The sequence below is a fragment of the Triticum dicoccoides genome, chromosome 7B (assembly GCF_002162155.2).
Source record: "Triticum dicoccoides isolate Atlit2015 ecotype Zavitan chromosome 7B, WEW_v2.0, whole genome shotgun sequence".
In the NCBI taxonomy this organism is placed as follows: domain Eukaryota; kingdom Viridiplantae; phylum Streptophyta; class Magnoliopsida; order Poales; family Poaceae; genus Triticum; species Triticum dicoccoides.
In genome coordinates, this window is record NC_041393.1 from 725,300,287 (window position 1) to 725,322,417 (window position 22,131).

A 22,131-nucleotide genomic window follows, 5' to 3' on the forward strand; every position below is an offset into this window, starting at 1 on the left:
CGTCCTCGTGAGAGTGGGCCCCTCATAGCCCATCTTAGCATGAGACCGACACTAAAAAATCCTATAAATACAGAAACCCCTAGAAATAACCCTAGGTGAGAAGTTCCTCCACTGCAAGCCTCTGTATCCATGAGAACTCAACTGGGAGCCCATTTTGGTAACCTGTTGGAGGGGGAAATCATCATCGACGGCCATCTTCATCATCCCGGCGGCCACCATGATGAGGACGGAGTAGTCCACCTTGGGGGCTGAGGGTTTGTACTAGTAGCTATGTGTTTGATCTATCTATCTATCTATCTATCTATCTATCTATCTATCTATCTCTCTCTCTCTCTCTCTCTCTCTCTCTCTCTCGTGTTCTTGATTTGACATGATCTTGATGTACCGCAAGCTTTGTTAATATAGTTGGATCATATGGTTTTTCTCCCTCTCTATCTTGTTGTGATGGATTGACTTTTTACCTTTGAGAACACTTGATGTATATCTTGCATATGAATGCCCGTGGTGACAATGGGGTATTATATTGATCCACTTGATGTATGTTTTGACACTCAACTCATGATTCCCGAGGAGACATTGGGGTAATCTATGCATATGGTTTGATGCACGTTTTCGTCCTACCTTCTTCGGTAGAAATCTTGGGGCACTCTTTGAAGTTCTTTGTGTTGGATTGAATATTATGAATCTGAAGTTGTTTGATGCATATCGTATAATCGACTCATGTATAATTGTGGTGATATTAGAGTATCTAGGTGATATTAAAGTTCGTTGATGTCTATCATATAGTGTTATTTTAGTACAAACTCCAGGGCTCTTTGCGACACTTATGGGAATAACTCAATAGATCGATCGGAAAAGATAACTTTAAGGTGGTTTCGTACCCTACAAACAATTTCATCTTATATATTCTCCGCTAGATAAGAATTTGGAGTGATTCTTCGTCGCACGTTGAGGGATTGTTATATGATTCAACTATGTTAGCATTGTTGAGAGATTGCACTAGTGAAAGTATGAACCCTAGGCATTATTTTCAAGCATTGCTATACCATTTGTGCTAACCTTTTTACTTGCTACCTTGATGTTTTTATTGTTCCTATTACAAAAACCTATATCTACTATCCATATTACACTTGTATCAGCATTTCTTCGCCGAACTAGTGCACCTAGACAATTTACCATTATATTTGGTTGTTGGGGACACAAGAGACTCTTTATTATTTGGTTGCAGGGTTGTTTGAGAGAGACCATCTTGATCCTACGCCTCCCACGGATTGATAAACCTTAGGTTATCCACTTGAGGGAAAACTACTATTGTCCTATAAAACTCTACACTTGGAGGCCCAACACGAGTCTACGAGAATAAGTTGCATAGTAGACATCATGTGCCCTTTGTATGATCGAAGGGGTATGAGTGACTTAAATACTCAGTTCTCGGTGCTGCTACATAATCCGGTCAGTACCTGATGGGGTCACCTACTAAGGGTAGGGACATAGACCTGACATCTAAGGCCCACCTAGGTCCCCACACCATCATTGGAAGATCTTCGGACGGCAAATGCATTCAGATGCACACCATTGGTTATCCACTAAGATACTGTCAGCCACTCAGACATCTTCCCACAAGTCGGCCTTACCAGCGACACTCGGACGCAGGAGGCAGAGGGACAACGTGGGAACTACAACGGTAGAGAGGCTTCACTAGGGACATCGAGTGTAGTAATAATGACAGTTACCAGTAACACATGTAGTTACTCCCCCTATTATCTCCCCTTGTAATGTATAACCCTTCCTTAATCTCTGTGGCAAGGGTTCGCAACCCATTGTGATCTTATACCCCAAGAGAAAACAAAGCCCCAGGGCTCGAGATGTACGTCTGTTTCCTCTCCAAGAGGGGCCTGAACTCGTACAATCCGAGTGATACACTTGTGCCATAGCTATGTTCCACCCCTATTCGTACCCATAATATTAACTATCAGATTTGTTGCCTCGATAGTTGGCGCCCACCATGGGGCTGCGTGTCTAGCAACATTCGGCGCAGGTGGAATTTTCCTCCTCATCATCATGATCCTCGGCGTCGAGATCCGACGGGTGCACTTAGCTTCGTCGCCAACAGTTCGGCGTGGCTCTAGGAAACCCCACTGGACGTGGAGTTGCTACCCGTTCGAGGTGCGGCACACTTCCGTGCATCATCCTACGAAGTCCTTTCTCAGACGGCCATCTGTCCCATACCACGCGACACCCCTTAATCCCACTAGCCACCATTGCAAGCGCTCCAGGCGCTTATGGCTCCAGCGCTAGGTCAAGCACATTCTGGCTCTACAGGCCGCGACTGTGCAGGTGGCGGTGCTTGAGCCCGCCCTTGATTTTTTTGCTTGTCTCCACGAGGATTCTACGGATGGATCTGAGTGTGAGAGCATTGAGTCCATGGTAGAAGTTCTCATGGCAGGAACAGAGCAACACGGTCCTCCCGGGTACACGTGCACCCACAAGGGCCATCATGGCGCTTCAGGTGGGAACGCCAACGATGATCTCAAAGGCAACCACTCGCTTGGCCATGAGTAGTACATTCCCAGCCCCTCACCCTGTAAGTGCATCTAGTGCTCCTTAGTAATTTTGGTGTATTGAAGACTTATAGGTTAAGGGACGGATGCGTTTGTGAGTGTACATAGGTCTATAAGTCTATGAGGAGTTTGATATTTACAGAGAAAGTTGACCCCTAAAAATGAAGTTCTTCGACTGACGACTTTGGATTTCTGAAGACTTTCTAAAGACTTTGAAAGTCAAGAAATTGGTGTGACCTTGAAGACTTGGAATTCACTCGAGGAACATGAAGCGTGAAGACTTTTGTTTTCGTAGTTTCATATTCTCTTTCTTGAGTCATAGGAAACACCATATAGTTAAAGGGGGTCGAGGAAATACTAAGGAAAAATTTTCATGTGATGCTCAACTCAAAATCCTACACCTACCAATCCCTTCGAGTGAAGCCATTGGAAATTGATACGTCTCCAACGTATCTATAATTTTTGATTGTTTCATGCTATTATATTACCTGTTTTGGATGTTTATGGGCTTTACTTTACACTTTTATATCATTTTTGGGACTGACCTACTAATCGGAGGCCCAGCCCGTATTGTTTTTTTTTGCCTATTTCAGTATATCGAAGAAAAGGAATATCAAAGGGACTCAAAACGGAATGAAACCTTCGGGGGCGTGATTTTTGGAACGAACGTGATCCGGAGGACTTGGAGTGCAAGTCAAGAAGCTCCCGAGGTGGCCACGAGGGTGGAGGGCGCCCCCTATAAGGCACGCCCCCTATCTTGTGGGGCCCTCGGGCGTCCAGTGACGTACTTCTTCCATCCATATATATCCATGTACACCGAAAACATCTAGGGAGCCACCGAAAAACTATTTCCACCATCGTAACTTTCTGTATCCGCGAGATCCCATCTTGGAGCCTTCGCCGGCGCTCCGCCGGAGGGGGAATCGACCATGGAGGGCTTCTACATCAACACCATAGCCGCTCCGATGAGTTTTCAGTAGTTTACCACATACCTTCGGGTCCATGGTTATTAGCTAGATGGCTTCTTCTCTCTTTTTGGATCTCAATACCAGGTTCTCCTTCCTCTTCTTGGAGATCTATTCGATGTAACTCTTTTTGCAGTGTGTTTGTCGAGATCCGATGAATTGTGGGTTTATGATCAAGTTTATCTATGAGAAATATTTGAATCTCCTCTGAATTCTTTTATGTATGATTAAGTTATCTTTGCAAGTCTCTTTGAATTATCGGTTTGGTTTGGCCTACTAGATTGATCTTTCTTGCCACGGGAGAAGTGCTTAGCTTTGGGTTCAATCTTGCGGTGTCCTTTCCCAGTGACAGCAGTGGCAGCAAGACACGTAATGTATCGTTGCCATCGAGGATAAAAAGATGGGGTTTATATTATATTGCATGAGTTTATCCCTCTACATCATGTCATCTTTCTTAAAGCGTTACTCTGTTCTTATGAACTTAATACTCTAGATGCATGCTGGATAGCGGTCGATGTGTAGAGTAATAGTAGTAGATGCAAGCAGGAGTCGGTCTACTTGTCACGTATGTGATGCCTATATACATGATCATGCCTAGATAATCTCATAATTATTTGCTTTTCTATCAATTGCTCGATAGTAATTTGTTCACCCACCGTAATACTTATGATATCTTGAGAGAAGCCTCTAGTGAAACCTATGACCCTCGGGTCTATCTCTTATCGTATAAGCTTTCAATCTACTTTTGTTTGCATCTTTACTTTTCCAATTTATATCATAAATACCAAAAATATATTTATCTTATCATATTATCTCTATCAGATCTCACTTTCGCAAGTGGCCGTGAAGGGATTGACAACCCCTTTATTGCGTTGGTTGTGAGTTCTTTGTTTGTTTGTGTAGGTGCGTGGGACTTGTGAGGAGCTTCCTACTGGATTGATACCTTGGTTCTCAAAAACTGAGGGAAATACTTACGCTACCGTGCTGCATCACCCTTTCCTCTTCAAGGAAAACCAACGCAAGCTCAAGACGTAGAATGCAGGATTTCTGGCTCCATTGTCGGGGAGGTCCTCGCTCAAGTCAACACATACCAAGTACCCGTCACAAACTCATCTCCCTCGCATTTACATTATTTGGCATTTGCCTCTCGTTTTCCTCTCCCCCACTTCACCCTTGCCGTTTTATTCGCCCTCTCTTTCCCAATCTTCTTCTTCTTTCTCTCTTTCGCTTGCCTTTTTCTGTTTGCTTGTGTGTTGGATTACTTGTTGCCATGGCACAAGATAATACCAAATTCTGTGATTTCTCCAATACCAATAATAATGATTTCCTTAGTACTTAGATTGCTCCTCTTAATGATGTTGAGTCTTGTGAAATCAATGCTTCTTTGCTGAATCTTGTTATGAAAGATCAATTCTCCGGCCTTCCTAGTGAAGATGCCGCTACCCATCTAAACGACTTTGTTGATTTGTGTGAGATGCAAAATAAAAAAGATATGGATAATGATATTGTTAAATTGAAGTTATTTCCGTTTTCACTTAGAGATCGTGCTAAAGTTTGGTTTTCGTCTTTGCCTAAAAAATAGTATTGATTCTTGGAACAAGTGCAAAGATGCTTTTATCTCTAAGTATTTTCCTCCCGCTAATATCATCACTCTTAGGAACAATATTATGAATTTTAAACAACTTGATCATGAGCATGTTGCCCAATCTTGGTAAAGAATGAAATTGATGATTCGCAATTGCCCTACTCATGGTTTGAATTTATGGATGATCATACAAAAATTTTATGCCGGATTGAATTTTGCTTCTAGAAATCTTTTAGATTCGGCCACGGGTGGCAAGTTTATGGAAATCACCTTAGGAGAAGCTACAAAACTCCTTGATAATATCATGGCTAATTATTCTCAATGGCACACCAAACGATCTACTAGTAAAAAAGTGCATGCTATAGAAGAAATTAATGTTTTGAGTGGAAAGATGGATGAGCTTATGAAATTGTTTGCTACTAAGAGTGCTCCTATTGATCCCAATGATATTCCTTTGTCTACTTTGATTGAGAATAATAATGAATCTATTGATGTGAATTTTGTCGGCAGGAATAATTTTGGTAACAATGCTTATAGAGGAAACTTTAATTCTAGATCGTTCCCTAGTTATTCCTCTAATAATTATGGCAATTCCTACAATAATTCTTATGGTAATTTTAATAACATGCCCTCTAATTTTGAAAACAATGTGAAAGAATTTATGATCTCTCAAAAGAATTTTAATGCCTTGCTTGAAGAAAAATTTCTTAAAGTTGATGATTTGGCTAGGAACGTTGATAGACTTTCTCTTGAAGTAGAATCTTTGAAACTTACATCTACTCCTCCTAAGCATGATATCAATGAGTCTCTCAAAGCTATGAGAAGTTCCATTGACGAGTGCAAAGAAAGAACTGCTAGATTGCGTGCTAAGAAAGATTGCTTTGTTAAAGCGTGTTCTTCTAGTTTCCATGAAAATAATGATGAAGATCTTAAAGTTATTGATGTGTCCCCTATTAGATCTTTGTTTTGCAATATGAATCTTAATAATGATGGGACTGGAGATGATTCAACTTTAGTTAAAAGGCGTACCAATAATTCAGAGTTTTTAGATCTTGATGCTAAATTTGGTAAAAGCGGGATTGGAGAGGTCAAAACTTTAAATAGCATTGAACCCACTATCTTGGATTTCAAGGAATTTAATTATGATGATTGTTCTTTAGAAAGTTGTATTTCCTTGTTGCAATCCGTTGTGAATTCTCCTCATGCTTATAGTCAAAATAAAGCCTTTACCAAACATATTGTTGATGCCTTGATGCAATCTTTAGATGAAAAACTTAATTTGGAAATTTCTATACCTAGAAGACTTAATGATGAATGGGAACCTACTATAAAGATTAAAATTAAAGATTATGAGTGTTTTGCTTTATGTGATTTGGGTGCTAGTGTTTCCACGATTCCGAAAACTTTATGTTATATTCTACGTTTCCATGATCTTGATGATTGCTCTTTAAATTTGCACCTTGCGGATTCCACCATTAAAAAGCCAATGGGAAGGATCAATGATGTTCTCATTGTTGCAAATAGAAATTTGGTGGCCGTAGATTTTATCGTTCTTGATATAGATTGCAATCTTTCTTGTCCTATTATTCTTGGTTGACCTTTCCTTAGAATGATTGGCGCGATTATCGATATGAAGGAAGCGAATATTAGATTCCAATTTCCATTAAGGAAAGGCATGGAACACTTTTCAAGAAAGGAAATCAAATTACCTTATGAATCTATCATGCGAGCTACTTATGAATCAAGTGCCAAAGATGGCACTAGTTAGATCTATCCTCGCTTTTATGCCTAGCTAGGGGCGTTAAACAATAGCGCTAGTTGGGAGGCAACCCAATTTTTATTTGTTTTCCTTGTTTTTGTTCCTGTTGAGTAATAAATTTTGCATCTACTTTCTGTTTAGATATGTTTTCATGTTTTATTTAGTGTTTGTGCCAAGTAGAACCTATAGGATAACCTTTGGTAATAGTTAATTTGATTCTGCTGAAAAACAGAAACTTTGCGCTCACGAGAAAAAAATCAATAAATCACAGAAACGTGATATTGCGTTGATTCGTTTTGATGTAGATCAATATATAAATTTCTTAAGACGTCCTATTTTGGTCGGATTTTTGGAGTTCCATAAGTAACAGAAAGTTACAGATTGCTACACACTGTTCTGTTTTTGATAGATTCTGCCTTTCGCGTGTTGTTTGCTTATTTTGATGCATCTATGGCTAGTATGTAAGGGTATGAACCATAGAGAACTTGGAATACAGTAGGTTTAACACCAATATGAATAAAGAATGAGTTCATTAAAGTACCTTATGTGGTGGTTTTTCTTTCTTTCACTAACGGAGCTTATGAGATTTCTTGTTGAGTTTTGTGTTGTGAAGTTTTCAAGTTTTGGGTAAAGATTTAATGGACTATGGAATAAGGAGTGGCAAGAGCCTAAGCTTGGGGATGCACAAGGCACCCCAAGATATTCAAGAATAGCCAAAAGCCTAAGCTTGGGGATGCACCCGGAAGGCATCCCCTCTTTCGTCTTCGTTCATTGGTAACTTTACTTGGAGCTATATTTTTATTCGCCACATGATATGTGTTTTGCTTGGAGCGTCGTGTGTTATATTAGTATTTGTTTTTTTAGTTTACCACAATCATCCTTGCTGTACACACTTTTTGGGAGAATCCCACTTGATTGGAATTTATTAGAATACTCTATGTGCTTCACTTATATCTTTTGAGCTAGATAACTTTTGCTCTAGTGCTTCACTTATATCTTTTAGAGCTCGGATGTGGCTTAATTTTGGAGAAATCGTTGATCTCCCATGATTCACTTATATTATTTTGAGAGTATTTTAGAACAGCATGGTATTTTCTATGGTTATAAATTTGGTACTAGAATGATGAGCATCCAAGTTAGGTATAATAAAAACTCTCATAGAAAGTGCATTAAAAGCTATGATCAATTTGATGCTTGATAATTGTTTTGAGATATGAAGGTGGTAATATTAGAGTCATGCTAATTGGGTAATTATGAAATTGAGAAATACTTGTGTTGAAGTTTGCAAGTCCCGTAGCATGCACGTATGGTAAAAGTTATGTGCCAAATTTGTTGCATGGGATGCTCCTTCAATTGCTTTCCTCATGAGTGGAGGTCGGGATCGCGTGATGGTTAACTCCTACCAACCCTTCCCCTAGGAGCATGCGTAGTAGTACTTTGCTTCGAGGGCAAGTAGACTTTTGCAATAAGTATATGGGTTCTTTATGACTAATGTGAGTCTGTGGAGATACGCACACTTACCCTTCCACTTTGCTAGCTTCTATTATGCCGCGCAACTTTTCACCAGTATTATGAACCCATTAATTACCTTCCTCAAAACAGCCACCATACCTACCTATTATGGCATTTCCATAGCCATTCCGAGATATATTGCCATGCAACTTTCCATTGTTCCGTTTATTATGACACGCTCCATCATTGTCATATTGCTCTTTGCATGATCATGTAGTTGACATCGTACTTTTAGCAAGGCCACCTTAATAATTTTTCATACATGTCACTCTTGATTCATTGCATATCCCGGTACACCGCCGGAGGCATTCACATAGAGTCATATTTTTTTCTAAGTATTGAGTTGTAATTCTTGAGTTGTAAATCAATAAAAGTGTGATGATCTTCATTATTAGAGCATTGTCCCAAGTGAGGAAAGGATGATGAAGACTATGATTCCCCCACAAGTCAGGATGAGACTTCGGACTTTATAAAAATAAAAGAGGCCAAAGAAGCCCATAAAAAAAGAGGCCAAAGAAGCCCACCAAAAAGAAAAAAAAAGAAAAAAAGGGGAAAAGAAAAAAAAGAGAAAAAATGATGAGAGAAAAAGAGAGAAGGGACAATGCTACTATATCTTTTTCCACACTTGTGCTTCAATGTAGCACCATGATCTTCGTGATAGAAAGTCTCTTATGTTGTCACTTTCATATACTAGTGGGAATTTTTCATTATAGAACTTGGCTTGTGTATTCCAATGATTGGCTTCCTCAAAACGCCCTAGGTCTTCATGAGCAACCAAGTTGGATGCACACCCACTTAGTTTCTTTTGTTGAGCTTTCATATATTTATAGCACTAGTGCATCCGTTGCATGGCAATCCCTACTCACTCACATTGATATTTATTAATGGGCATCTCCATAGCCCATTGATACACCTAGTTGATGTGAGACTATCTTCTCCCTTTTTGTCCTCACAACCACCACCATATACTACATAAAGTGCTCTGTCCATGGCTTGCGCTTATGTATTGCATAAGAGTTGAAAAAGCTGAAGCGCATTAAAAAGTATGAACCAATTGCTTGGATGAAACCGGGGTTGTGCATGATGGGAGTATTTTGTGTGACAAAGATGAAGCATAGCCTAATTATATGATTTTGTAGGGATAAGCTTTCTATGGCTATGTTATTTTGATAGGACATGACTATTTGTTAGTATGCTTCGAAGTATTATTATTTTTATGTTTTATAAGCTTTTATCTTGATTCATCTGGATCTGAAAATCATGCCACAATAAATAAAATACATTGAGAATTATGCTAGGTAGGATTCCACATCAAAAATTCTGTTTTTATCATTTACCTACTCGAGGACAAGCAGGAATTAAGCCTGGGGATGCTTGATACGTCTCCAACGTATCTATATTTTTTGATTGTTTCATGCTATTTATTACCTGTTTTGGATGTTTATGGGCTTTACTTTACACTTTTATATCATTTTTAGGACTAACCTACTAACCGGAGGCCCAGCCTGTATTGCTGTTTTTTTGCCTATTTCAATATATCAAAGAAAAGGAATATCAAACGGACTGCAAATGGAATGAAACCTTCGGGAGCTTGATTTTTGGAACGAACATGATCCGGAGGACTTGGAGTGCAAGTCAAGAAGCTCCCGAGGCGGCCACGAGGGTGGAGGGCCCGCCCCCTGTCTCGTGGGCCCCTCGGGCGTTTGTCGACGTACTTCTTCCACCCATATATACCCATGTACCCCGAAAACATCCAGGGAGCCATCGAAAAGCTATTTCCACCACCGTAACTTTCTGTATCCACGAGATCCCATCTTGGAGCCTTCGCCGGTGCTCCGCCGGAGGGGGAATCGACCATGGAGGGCTTCTACATCAACACCATAGCCTCTCCGATGAGTTGTGAGTAGTTTACCACATACCTTCGGGTCCATAGTTATTAGCTAGATTGCTTCTTCTCTCTTTTTGGATCTCAATACCATGTTCTCCTTCCTCTTCTTGGAGATCTACTCGATGTAACTCTTTTTCGGTGTGTTTGTCGAGATCCAATGAATTGTGGGTTTATGATCAAGTTTATCTATGAGAAATATTTGAATCTCCTCTGAATTCTTTTATGTATGATTAAGTTATCTTTGCAAGTCTCTTCGAATTATCGGTTTGGTTTGTCCTACTAGATTGATCTTTCTTTCCATGGGAGAAGTGCTTAGCTTTGGGTTCAATCTTGCAGTGTCCTTTCCCAGTGACAGCATGTCATCGTTATTATTGCATTACTCCATTTCTCCATGAATTTAATACACTAGATGCATGCTGGATAGCGGTCGATGTGTGGAGTAATAGTAGTAGATGCAGGCAGGAGTCGGTCTACTTGTCACGGACGTGATGCCTATATACATGATCATGCCTAGATAATCTTATAATTATTCGCATTTCTATCAATTGCTCGACAGTAATTTGTTCACCCACCGTAATACTTATGCTATCTTGAGAGAAGCCTCTAGTGAAACGTATGGCCGCCGGGTCTATATCTTATCATATAAGCTTTCAATCTACTTTTATTTGCATCTTTACTTTTCCAATTTATATCATAAAATACCAAAAATATATTTATCTTATCATATTATCTCTATCAGATCTCACTTTCGCAAGTGGCCGTGAAGGGATTGACAACCCCTTTATTGCGTTGGTTGCGACTTCTTTGTTTGTTTGTGTAGGTGCGTGGGACTTGTGAGGAGCCTCCTACTGGATTGATACGTTGGTTCTCAAAAATTGAGGGAATTACTTACGCTACCGTGCTGCATCAGCCTTTGCTCTTCAAGGAAAACTGTCAGGACCCCGATTCCAAGTCACATCGATCTAGCAGGTAACACCTTATATCACTTTGCGGCCTCACGCACGGTATTCCCACGGGTGTCTCCTTACCATGGCCCGGGAACGTTTGCGCCTTTTGGCTCACGTATATGATAGTGTCGCTAGCATCCATATGACAGAGAACCCGGGCCGACATGGCTAGCCGTGAACCCAAAGCGGCACTAACCCATGGGGACAGGCATACATGAATCAACTTCGAGCATGTCGGTCAGCAGTGTGTGAATTCGGGTTGTAGCACTGGGCTACAGGACTCCGGGAACCCGGGCTATAGAAGGCTAGGCAGGACTCCGGAGTCACCGCGTGACATTTCCCCGAAGGGACAGACACAGGAACGAAGTGAAACACATGCCGGCCAGTCAAGCATCCTGAGCAGTAGTGCTGGGCTAGCAGGACTCCGGTGAACCGGGCTGTAGCGGACTACTATGGCTCATGGAAGCACTAGACTACATTTCCCATAAGAGAGGATGCCAAGGATAAACAACTAGATTGTCGGATACCACACATACCAAGCATTTCAAACATACACACAATATGCTCGATATGTGTAAATACAACATGGCATCACAACATAACTCTATGACTCAAGTATTTATTCATTAGGCTCTGAGGAGCTAGATATTACAAACATGGGTCTCATGACCCAACATTCAGAGCATAAAAGTCAAAGCACACACAGAAGCTTAACATGTCTGAGTACAGACATCTACAAATGAAAAAGGCTGAGAAGCCTGACTATCTACTAGATCCTGCCGAGGGCACAAGATCGTAGCTGAGGTAACAAGCTAAGCGTCGAAGTCCACGCAGATCTACTAGCGAGACTGAAGTCTCTCAGCAAAAACATAAATTAAGCAAACGTGAGTACAAATGTACCCAGCAAGACTTACATCAGAACTATCTACATATGCATCAGTATCAACAAAGGGGTGGTGGAGTTTAGCTACAACAAGCCAGCTTTGACTCGGTGGCTATCCTGAACTACGACTGCAAGTAACTCTTTTGAGGTGGCGCACACAAGTCCACATATTCACCATATTAATACACCACTATGGATCCGCTCCCGTCTCCCTACGAGAACACCATCCATAGCACTCACGCTTATTTTGCGCATTTTAGAGTATCCACTTTCACTTGTCTATGAACCGTACAGGCAACCCAGAAGTCCTTTACTGCGGACACGGCTATTCGAATAAATAATGTTAACCCTGCAGGGGTGTACTTCTTCACACACGCTCTCACCACTTATCGCCGTTTACACGACATGTACTCGGCAACCTTCAAGCGGAAGCCCAGCGAGGGTGTCGGCCACGACCTGACTAACCACACAAGTCTCTCGTCCAGGTTTATCGCCTATTCGGGTTCCATCCGCAAGGAGATCCGGCCGGGGTGTCGCTCACGGCCCCAAACGATGTGTGCAGGGTTCCCAAGTCCACCATCCGGGTGCCTCTTGGTACACCGGGCCACTGTGCCTAGTCTGTCCCAAGCCCACCTGTACCAGGTGCCACTTGGTAGACTACTAACACTACCTACAAACACCAGAAACTAGTTGCAACTCCTGGACAGAGATCAAGTTGATTAATAAGCCGAGAGGGGCCGAGTTACCGGAACCCAATGTGTGGTAGTAGCTGTTCATGGATCACAAACACAGAACTCAGTTCCTGAGGATGGTTTCAATGAGACAACCCACCATGTACTCCTACATGGCCTCTCACCGCTACCTTTACCAAATCATGTTCACACACTTAGCTCTCAACAGTAGGACATGTTCACACACCTCCGATTCATCCCGGATGAATCAGACCTGACACAACTCTAAGCAATAGCAGGCATGACAAACAAGCATGAATGAGTAGGCACATCAGGGCTCAAACAACACCTACTCATGCTAGTGGGTTTCATCTATTTACTGTGGCAATGACAGGTCATGTAGAGGATAAAGGGGTTCAGCTACAGCAGCATGTAACAGTTGAATCAATGTTGTCCTTATGCAGTAAAAGAGAGCAGGAGCAGAAGAGTGGGATTGTATCGGAATGAACAAGGGGGTTTTGCTTGCCTGGCACTTCTGAAGATAATATAGCTCTTCATCAGTGTCATCAATCACGTCGTCGGAAACATCGTCTGCTGAGAGGGGATGGTTACCGGCAAACAGAGAAGGACACAATCAATGCAATGCAACAATATGATGCATGATCATGACATGGCAATATGCTTGTGTTTGAGCTAATGCAACTAGAGTCCAGATTAGATGAAGTTGGTTTGAACCCAAGGTTCAAATTCAAACTTCATATGTGAATAATCAAATGCCATTTACATAGTTTGTCCTAAACAGTGATGTTAGCTTTCTCAAACATGCATGAACATGGCATAAACAGATTCTTCATATTTTTCTGATCATTTTTCATATATAACTTATTTCCATTGGAGTTATAGATTATTTTCTATGATTTTTCAAAGTTTTGGATATTTTCTGAAATAAATAAATCATTTAAGATTTATTTAAATTCCAGAAAAGGATTACCGCGTCAGCCTGACATCATTACGATGTCAGCAGGTCAACGGGGCACGGTCCGGGTCAAACCGGACCAGTGGGACCCACTGGCCAGTGACCCAGTGACATTTAGTGTCACAGACAGGTGGGTCCGGTCAACGGCCATGTCAGTGAGGTCAACGCCGACGCGTGGGGCCACTGTGTTTAGTTTAATCTTAATCTATTTTTGTTAGCTGGTTAGTTAGGCAGCAGGGCCCGCATGTCAGTGAGAGTGTGGGTTAATTAGCAGGGTCATTAACTGCTAATGACGGTGCCACGTCATCATCGCCGGCGTTTAACCACCGGCGTAAACCGAGCACAACGAGGTTGCTCATCCGGCCAACTCCGGCGACGAGAGGTCGCGCGGCCGGGCGCGTTGGAAGCGGCGCAACGAGGCGCGTCCGTTGGTGGCCTCGGGCGGCGCTGGGGTGGCGTGGAACAGCGGGGACGGAGAGTTGGGCGGCGGCCGGAGTACGGCGTCGATGGGGATTGGGTCTAGGGGACGAAATTAACAGAGAGGAGAGAGGGGAAATGACGGAGGCCTCACAGGGAGTAGAACTGGGGCTCGGAGAGCTCGGGGACGACCGGCAGGCGACAGATCGATGTTGGCTCCCTCCGGTGGCCGACGTTGAAGACGAAGATGATGGCGACGAAGCAGCGTGTCCCGAGCTCGCTTGCTTCGGTGGATAGGCCCGCGGCGTCTTGGCGGAGTGGTTGGACGGCTAGGGAGGCAAGGGGTGGACGGTGGCCGCGAGGGCAGCGAGGGGCAGCGATGGTGGCGCTCGGCCGGTGAGAGAGAGAGCCAGGGGAGGGGAGAGGTTGCGGGTGAGAGAGAGAGAGATCAGGGGGTCTCTGGGCGTCTCCAAACGCGGGATTAGGGAGAAGGATGGGCCTCCAGCGCGAAGCAGGAGGTGGCCATAGCTGCGCGTGCATCAACACGCACCTGCTCCTACTGGCAGGAGGAAGACGACGCGATGGGGGTAGGTGGGCTGGACCAGGTAGGCGGGCCGCCAGGTGGGTGCGGGTAAGAGGCCCGGTGGCCTTTCATTTTTCTTTTGCTTCTGTTTTTCTATTCTGTTTTTCTGTTTTGTTTTGTTTTGTTTTGCCACTGTTTAAACTCAAAACAAATTCGAATCAGTGCCAAAACTTTCTGTAAATACCTATGTGGCTTATATGGACTTTTCCAAGTGCACAAAAATATTTCTGATACATTTGAAAATATATTCTATATATTAGGAATATAAATTCAGATTCAAATACAATATGATTTAATTTCAGTGCACAAAATATTCCTTAGAAAATGTTCAATATTTTTGGTTTGGATCCAAAGCCTTGCCAAAATTAGCAAACATTTATGAAGGGTACTTTGGTTCATTGAAAGCATTTTTTTACTAGACCTAATTGAATTTCAAAGTTCTAGGGTTTGATCAATCCCCATTTCAAATTCAAAAGAGTTTAAACATGATGCAACACATGACTAGCTAGCTTAGAGCATACCAGAACTAGGGATGTGACAAAAACCAATGCAAGCTCAAGACATAGCAGAAATCTCATACAGTTCAGTCAATTTCTTTAGTGACAGAGACGACGTTCTTCTGTTCGCTGAGGAATTTGTTTTGACTGAGGAGTTAGGAATTCGCCAGTGCGAATTGCCTACACAGTGAGGAACATGATAGCCCTAAGGATTTTGAGAGTCAAAATTCTGACCGTTGCTGTGCTACGTGCCAGTTGTCCCAAAATATTTACCCACCTAACGGTCATATTATTGAAGGGCATTTATGTCTTATCATGTCGGGCTACTCCCCAGGATATAAATTGCCGCCCCCTACAACCACTAGCTGGTTGGCTGCTCCGAGAGAAACTGACACTTGTCATTTGAGAGCATCCCATCTTCCGAGGACTTTGAGCGAAAATCATCAAGTGAGGAAAACCCAGACCCAAACACCTTCAAACCCAAAGTGATTGAGCATCATTGAAGAGATTGATCCTGCGTGGATCCGATGCTTGTTACCTTTGAAGACTGTGCTTCTTCCAGACGGTTAGGCGTCAAGGTCTGGAGCATCCAAGAGGAATTGTGGATCACTGAGTGACCGAGTTTGTGAAGGTTTGGAAGTCAACCGAAGACTTATCACGAGTGATTGGGCGAGGTCTGTGTGACTTTAGCACAAGGATAATACGGTGAGGACTGTGTGTCCGGGACTGTGTGTCCTTTGGTTTAAATACCTAGCCGCTCGAACCAGATGTACAACTGAGACAACAGTTGGAACTAGTCTACCAAATCATAGTCTTCACCAATCTTACTGGTTCTATTTCCTCAACTTTTTCAATTCCTCATTTCACTTGTTGTGTGCTTGTTCATATCTGTTTGAAGACTTTGACTGAAGACTTTCTCAATTTCCTCAGTTCAATTTCTTTAATCTGTCCGTCTTCATCCTTATTATCCTGTGTTTACGCTTTCTGTACTCTGTACTTGTCTTCATTTCATCATGATGACTATGCTTGTGTTATGTTATTTTTACTTCTGAGTACTTATTCCGCTGCAAGTAGTTCTTCGCTAAGGAATTTCCTCACCAGTAAATTCCTCAGTGAAGAACTCATAAAAATCGCCTATTCACCCCCCTCTAGTCGATATAACGCACTTTCAATTTGTATCAGAGCAAGGTACTCCCTTGTTCTGTCTGATTTTGGTTTAACCGCCTGGAGTTTTAGTTATGTCGACCGGAGGTATGAAGAAAGTGACTTGCCCCATGTTTGATAGTCATGATTATCCCAAGTGGAAGGCCATGATGAGGAAGCGCCTCTTGGCAATGAACAACGAGCTGTGGACCTTCACCGAGATTGGTCTTACTGATCTGTGCAAGATGGCGGAAGCTGATGACATTAGCAAGTTCACTCTTCTCAACCTTACGGTGAAGGACGTCATCTGCTCCTGTTTGTCTCAAAATCAGTTCAGGAACATTATGCATCTCAATCATGCAAAGCTTATCTAGGACCGTCTCTCTGAGGTCTATAAAGGTCACCGAACCCGTCATGATCCTTGGTTTGAGGATTACAAGGAATCTCTCAATGCGATGACATTCGAACCAGAATGATCATCTTCTACTCCCTGCCTTATGGCAAACAGTGCTAAGGTAACTGAATGCTACCTATCCGAGTCCAGTGATGAGGAATCTGGAGATGAATTTCGACCTAGCTATGTCATACTTGCTTCCCTTGCCACTAAATAACAAAGAGCTTTGGAAAAAGTTCAATACATGCTAAATAAGAGCGATGATATGTTGGGTGAAGAAATGGATCAGTCAAAAGCTTTGGCTGAAAGTCTTCAGAGACTTCATTCCAATTTTGACGACCTTCAAGGTCATCATAAAACTCTCTTATCTGATCACGAGAAGCTTTCTCTTGAACTTCTTCAAGGAAAGCAAGATCTTGAGAAGCTAAGAGTGAGTTATGAAGATCTTCAGAAGGAGCGCGATTCATTGCTTGCTCAACAAATCAGCGCTACTCAGGAAAATTTTGTTCCTCCATGTTTGAAGTGCATTGAACGTGAAACTGCTAATTCTTCACCTTACTGTTCAAATGCTTCTAATTCTAAAAATTCTTCATTTGTCTCTGCTATCACTAATTCCTCATTTGAGGACATTGCTAGTATCATTGATGATGCAGGGCTAAAGGAATTGTACTTGACAGGCATGTACAAAAGCCTCAAAGGGCATCAGATTCTTTGTGACGTGCTTAAAAAGCAGATCCTAAACACAAACCCTAGGAAAGAGGGTATTGCCTTTGAGAGGAAACTCAATGCTGATGGAACATATTGGAAGCCTGAGCAGTACCCCAAAACCTCATGGGTTGCTGCAAAGGGACCTCCAGTTGATCCATCCAATTTATCTGGCTTTACATGTAAATATCCTCATTCTTCTTATGAGTCATTTGACTCCAACTATAAACTATTCAAAAATCAGAATGGTGAAGTATTTGCTAGATATGTTGGCACTAACTGCAGGAACGGTTCCCCTATGAAAAAAATCTGGGTTCCCAAAAGGTGCCTTGAAAGTCTTCAAGTGAATGTCCTCATGACACCATCTGTGAAGAATAGGATCTCCAGATAAAATTCTTCATATGGACCAAACTCTTCATATGGATCAAAGTCCTCATATGATCATCATTCTGCTAACCCCTCTATTTCGCAGGGAAGAGCTAAGGGCTATGAATATCAACATTATTCTTCTAACCATTATGTTCATAAGTCCACGAAGAATTTCTCTGCTTATTCATATGCTTATCCTAACTCCTCTTATGTGAAACGAAGTGGACATGCTTCTATGCCACCTTTCTCATATGGAGCTCGCAGAGTGATGAATTCTTTGCCACTCCTTCAGATGTGGGTGGTGAAGAAAAAGAACTAATCTCTTATGCAGGGTCAGGTCTCCAGACGTGCTTAAAACGTGTGAAGAATTTGCTAGAGACCTGAAAGTTGCCTAAAAGGACGCAGGCTAATCATGAAGAAATGAACTTTCATTTCTCACGTCCTCATACTGTTTTAACTGTGCTATTGCTTGATGAAATTGATGTCATATTCTTCATTGATGAAGTATATGAGTTTGTAAGCTGCACTAATTCATCTACACGATGAACAACCCAAAGCCAATGAGTGGGTCCTTGATAGTGGATGTACTAATCACATGACTGGTGACAAGAATCTATTGATGGATGCTCCCTTATCACCATCACATCTGAAGCATATCATCTTCACTGACAAAGGAAAAAGTCAGGTATTGAGTTTAGGTAAGGTTGCGATCTCAAAGGATCGACACATGGACAAAGTCATGCTTGTCGAGTCCTTAGGATACAACATCATGTCTGTCTCAATGCTTTGTGATCTCGAGATGGTTGTTGTCTTTGGCAAATATCATTGTGTTGTGATCTTGGAAGCTGACGATTCCAAAGTCTTCGAAGACTTTAGGAGAGGAGACTTGTACATTGTTGATTTCTCTACAGGACCACAACCGGCCGTATGCCTACTTGCAAAAGCTTCAGAAGGCTGGTCATGCTGGCATGAGGAATCTGCACACGCTTGCAAAGAAGAAGTCATTGGCATTGAGAATGTCAAATTCCTCTAGGATCACTTATGCGGAGCCTGTGAAGCTGGAAAGATGTCAAAGGCCAAACATCCAGCGAAGACTATCATGACTACCACTCGTCCATTTGAATTGCTTCACATGGATCTCTTTGGTCCTAATCATTATTCCGCAATTTTAAATGATGCGACTCAATATGGCTTTGTTATTGTTGATGATTATTCTTGTTACACATGGGTACACATTGTCACTTACAAACATGAAGTGCAGGAAGTCTTCAAACGATTTTCCTCGAGGGCTTCAACCAACTTTTGTGTGAAGATCAAGCACATCAGAACTGACAATGGGACCGAGTTCAAGAATTCTGGTCTTGATGGCTATCTTGATGAACTTGGTATTACTCATGAGTTATCTGCTCCTTATACTCCTCAGCAGAACAACATCGTGGAGCTCAAGAACAGAACTCTTGCTGAGATGACTCGCACTATGCTTGATGAATACAAGATGCCTCGTCGCTTCTGGATTGATGCAATTGATACTGCGTGCCACGTCATCAACAGAGTATATCTTCACAAATTCTTCAAGAAGACTGCTTATGAACTCCTGACTAACAAAAATCCCAATGTGAGTTATTTCAAAGTCTTCGGTGCTAAATGTCGGATTAGAGATCCTCATCATGCTTCCAAATTCTCACCGAAAGCACATGAGGGTTTTATGCTTGGTTACGGCAAGGACTCGCACACCTATAGAGTCTTCAACATATTTCTTCACAAAGTTGTTGAAACTGTAGATGTGTGGTTCGATGAAACTAATGGCTCGCAAAGAGAGCACCTACCTACTGTGATAAATGAACCAACACCTGAGGAATCTATCAAGTTCAAGGCTACTGAGGATGTCATTCCTATCGAAGAATCTGCTGAAGAATTCATTCCAGAACATGAAGAACATCGAGCTGGAGCCCCTAAAGAAAATGGTGCTGTGGAAAATGGTCCTGAAGAAAATGTGGATCAAATTCCTCGACGACAGCCCGCTCATCCTCGCGTTGCAAACGAAGTGCAAATTGAGAGAATCATCGATGACATTGAAGAACCAGGTCCTCTCACACGCTCAAAAGCTTCACATTTGTCTAACTTTTGTGGGCACTTTGCTTTTGTCTCTATCACAGAGCCCACTAAGGTAGATGAAGCATTTCTGGAGCCTGAGTGGATTCAAGCTATGCAAGAAGAATTACATCAGTTCGAGCTCAACAACTTCTGGGAACTGGTCAATTGTCCAGATCCTCGCAAGCATAACATTATTGGCACAAAGTGGATCTACCGCAACAAGCAAGATGAAAATGGCCTTGTGGTGAGGAATAAGGCACGACTTGTAGCTCAAGGCTACACACAGGTTGAAGGAATTGATTTCGATGAAACTTTTGCACCTGTTGCTAGACTTGAGGCTATTCGCATAGTACTTGCTTATGCTAACCATCATAATATCACTTTATATCAAATGGATGTGAAAAGTGTATTCCTCAATGGTAAGCTTGAGGAAGAAGTATATGTTGCTCAACCCCCAGGTTTTGAAGATCCGAAACATCCTGACAAAGTCTTCAGACTCAATAAGGCCCTGTATGGCCTCAAGCAGGCCCCTCGGGCGTGGTATGATACTTTGAAGGAATTCCTCATGAAGAAAGGCTTCAAACCCGATTCACACGATCCAACTCTTTTTACTAAATATTATGATGATGAATTGTTTGTGTGCCAAATATATGTTGATGATATTATCTTTGGCTGTACTGACCAAGGTTATAGTGATGAATTTTCCTATATGATGAGTGAAGAATATCAAATGTCTATGATGGGAAAATTGAAATTATTTTTAGGTCTTCAAATTCGTCAACAGTGCAATGGCATATTCATATCTTAGGAGAAATACCTCAAAGATGTATTGAGGAAATTCGGCATGCAAGATTGCAAAGGGGTCAAAATTCCTGTGCCCACAAGTGGCCATCTATGCACTGATGAAAATGGTATCGACTTTGATCAAAAGGTATAACGCTCAATGATTGGCTCTTTATTGTATTTATGTGCATCTAGGCCAGATATTATGCTTAGTGTTTGCATGTGTGCCCGATTTGAAGCTACACCGAAGGAATCACACCATAAGGCTGTGAAGCATATTCTTCAATATCTAGCTCACACACCAACACTTGGATTATGGTACCCCAAGGGCTCGTCTTTTGATCTCATTGGATATTCAGACTCTGACTATGATGGTGATCGTGTGGACCGCAAGTCAACATTTGGCACATGCCATTTCCTCGGACGATCTTTGGTCTGTTGGTCCTCGAAGAAACAAAACTCCGTATCGCTATCTACAGCTAAAGCTGACTACATTGCTGCTGGTTCTTGTTGTGCTCAACTGCTGTGGATGAAGCAAACTCTCAAGGACTACGGCGTCAACATGAAGAATGTGCCTCTCTACTGTGACAATGAGAGTGCAATTAAGATTGCTCACAACCCAGTTCAGCACTCGAAGACAAAGCACATCCAGATTTGTCATCATTTTCTTCATGATCACGTGTGGAAGGGAGACATCTCTATTGAGCATGTACGGACTGAAGAACAGCTAGCCGATATCTTCACTAAGCCCTTGGATGAGAAGAGATTTAGCAACTTGAGGTGTGAGCTAAATATCCTAGAGTCTTCGAATGTTCTTTGAAAAGGACACTCACCCTAACACTTATGCAAAATTGATGACTTTGATGCGCAACACACAAAGTAACGTTTTTCTTCAATCAATGAAGAATAACCCTCTAAGTGTGAAGAAATTAACAAAGAAATTGACTCTCAGAGCCCTACGATAATTTTACGTGGTGTCTGAAGTCAGCTTTCTTATACGGTGGGTTACGCCACCACCAAAAGTTGAAAATCTTCAATTTGAGTTTTTCCTTAGTTTTTGAAATTCCTCAGTTTTTCAAATTCTTCAACCTTGCATTGTCTTCACTCTTTCCGTCGGTTTTCTTCATTGGATTATATATATATATATATATGAGTTTATGTCCTCTACAGCATTCACTTATTGCTATTTCTTCAAGCTGTGTTCTCTGCTAAGTGAATGTGATCGGACCCTTCCCCCTCTATGCTAAACTCAATCCAATCTTTTCAAATATTCTTCATGTGCGTTCTATTTGACACTCGTTCAAAATCTTCACTGTGTCCTTGTCAGCTGAAGAATTTGCAAACAAAACTTTGAACTTATCTTATCTAAATTTTCGGCTTTACCGCTCAAACAGTTCCG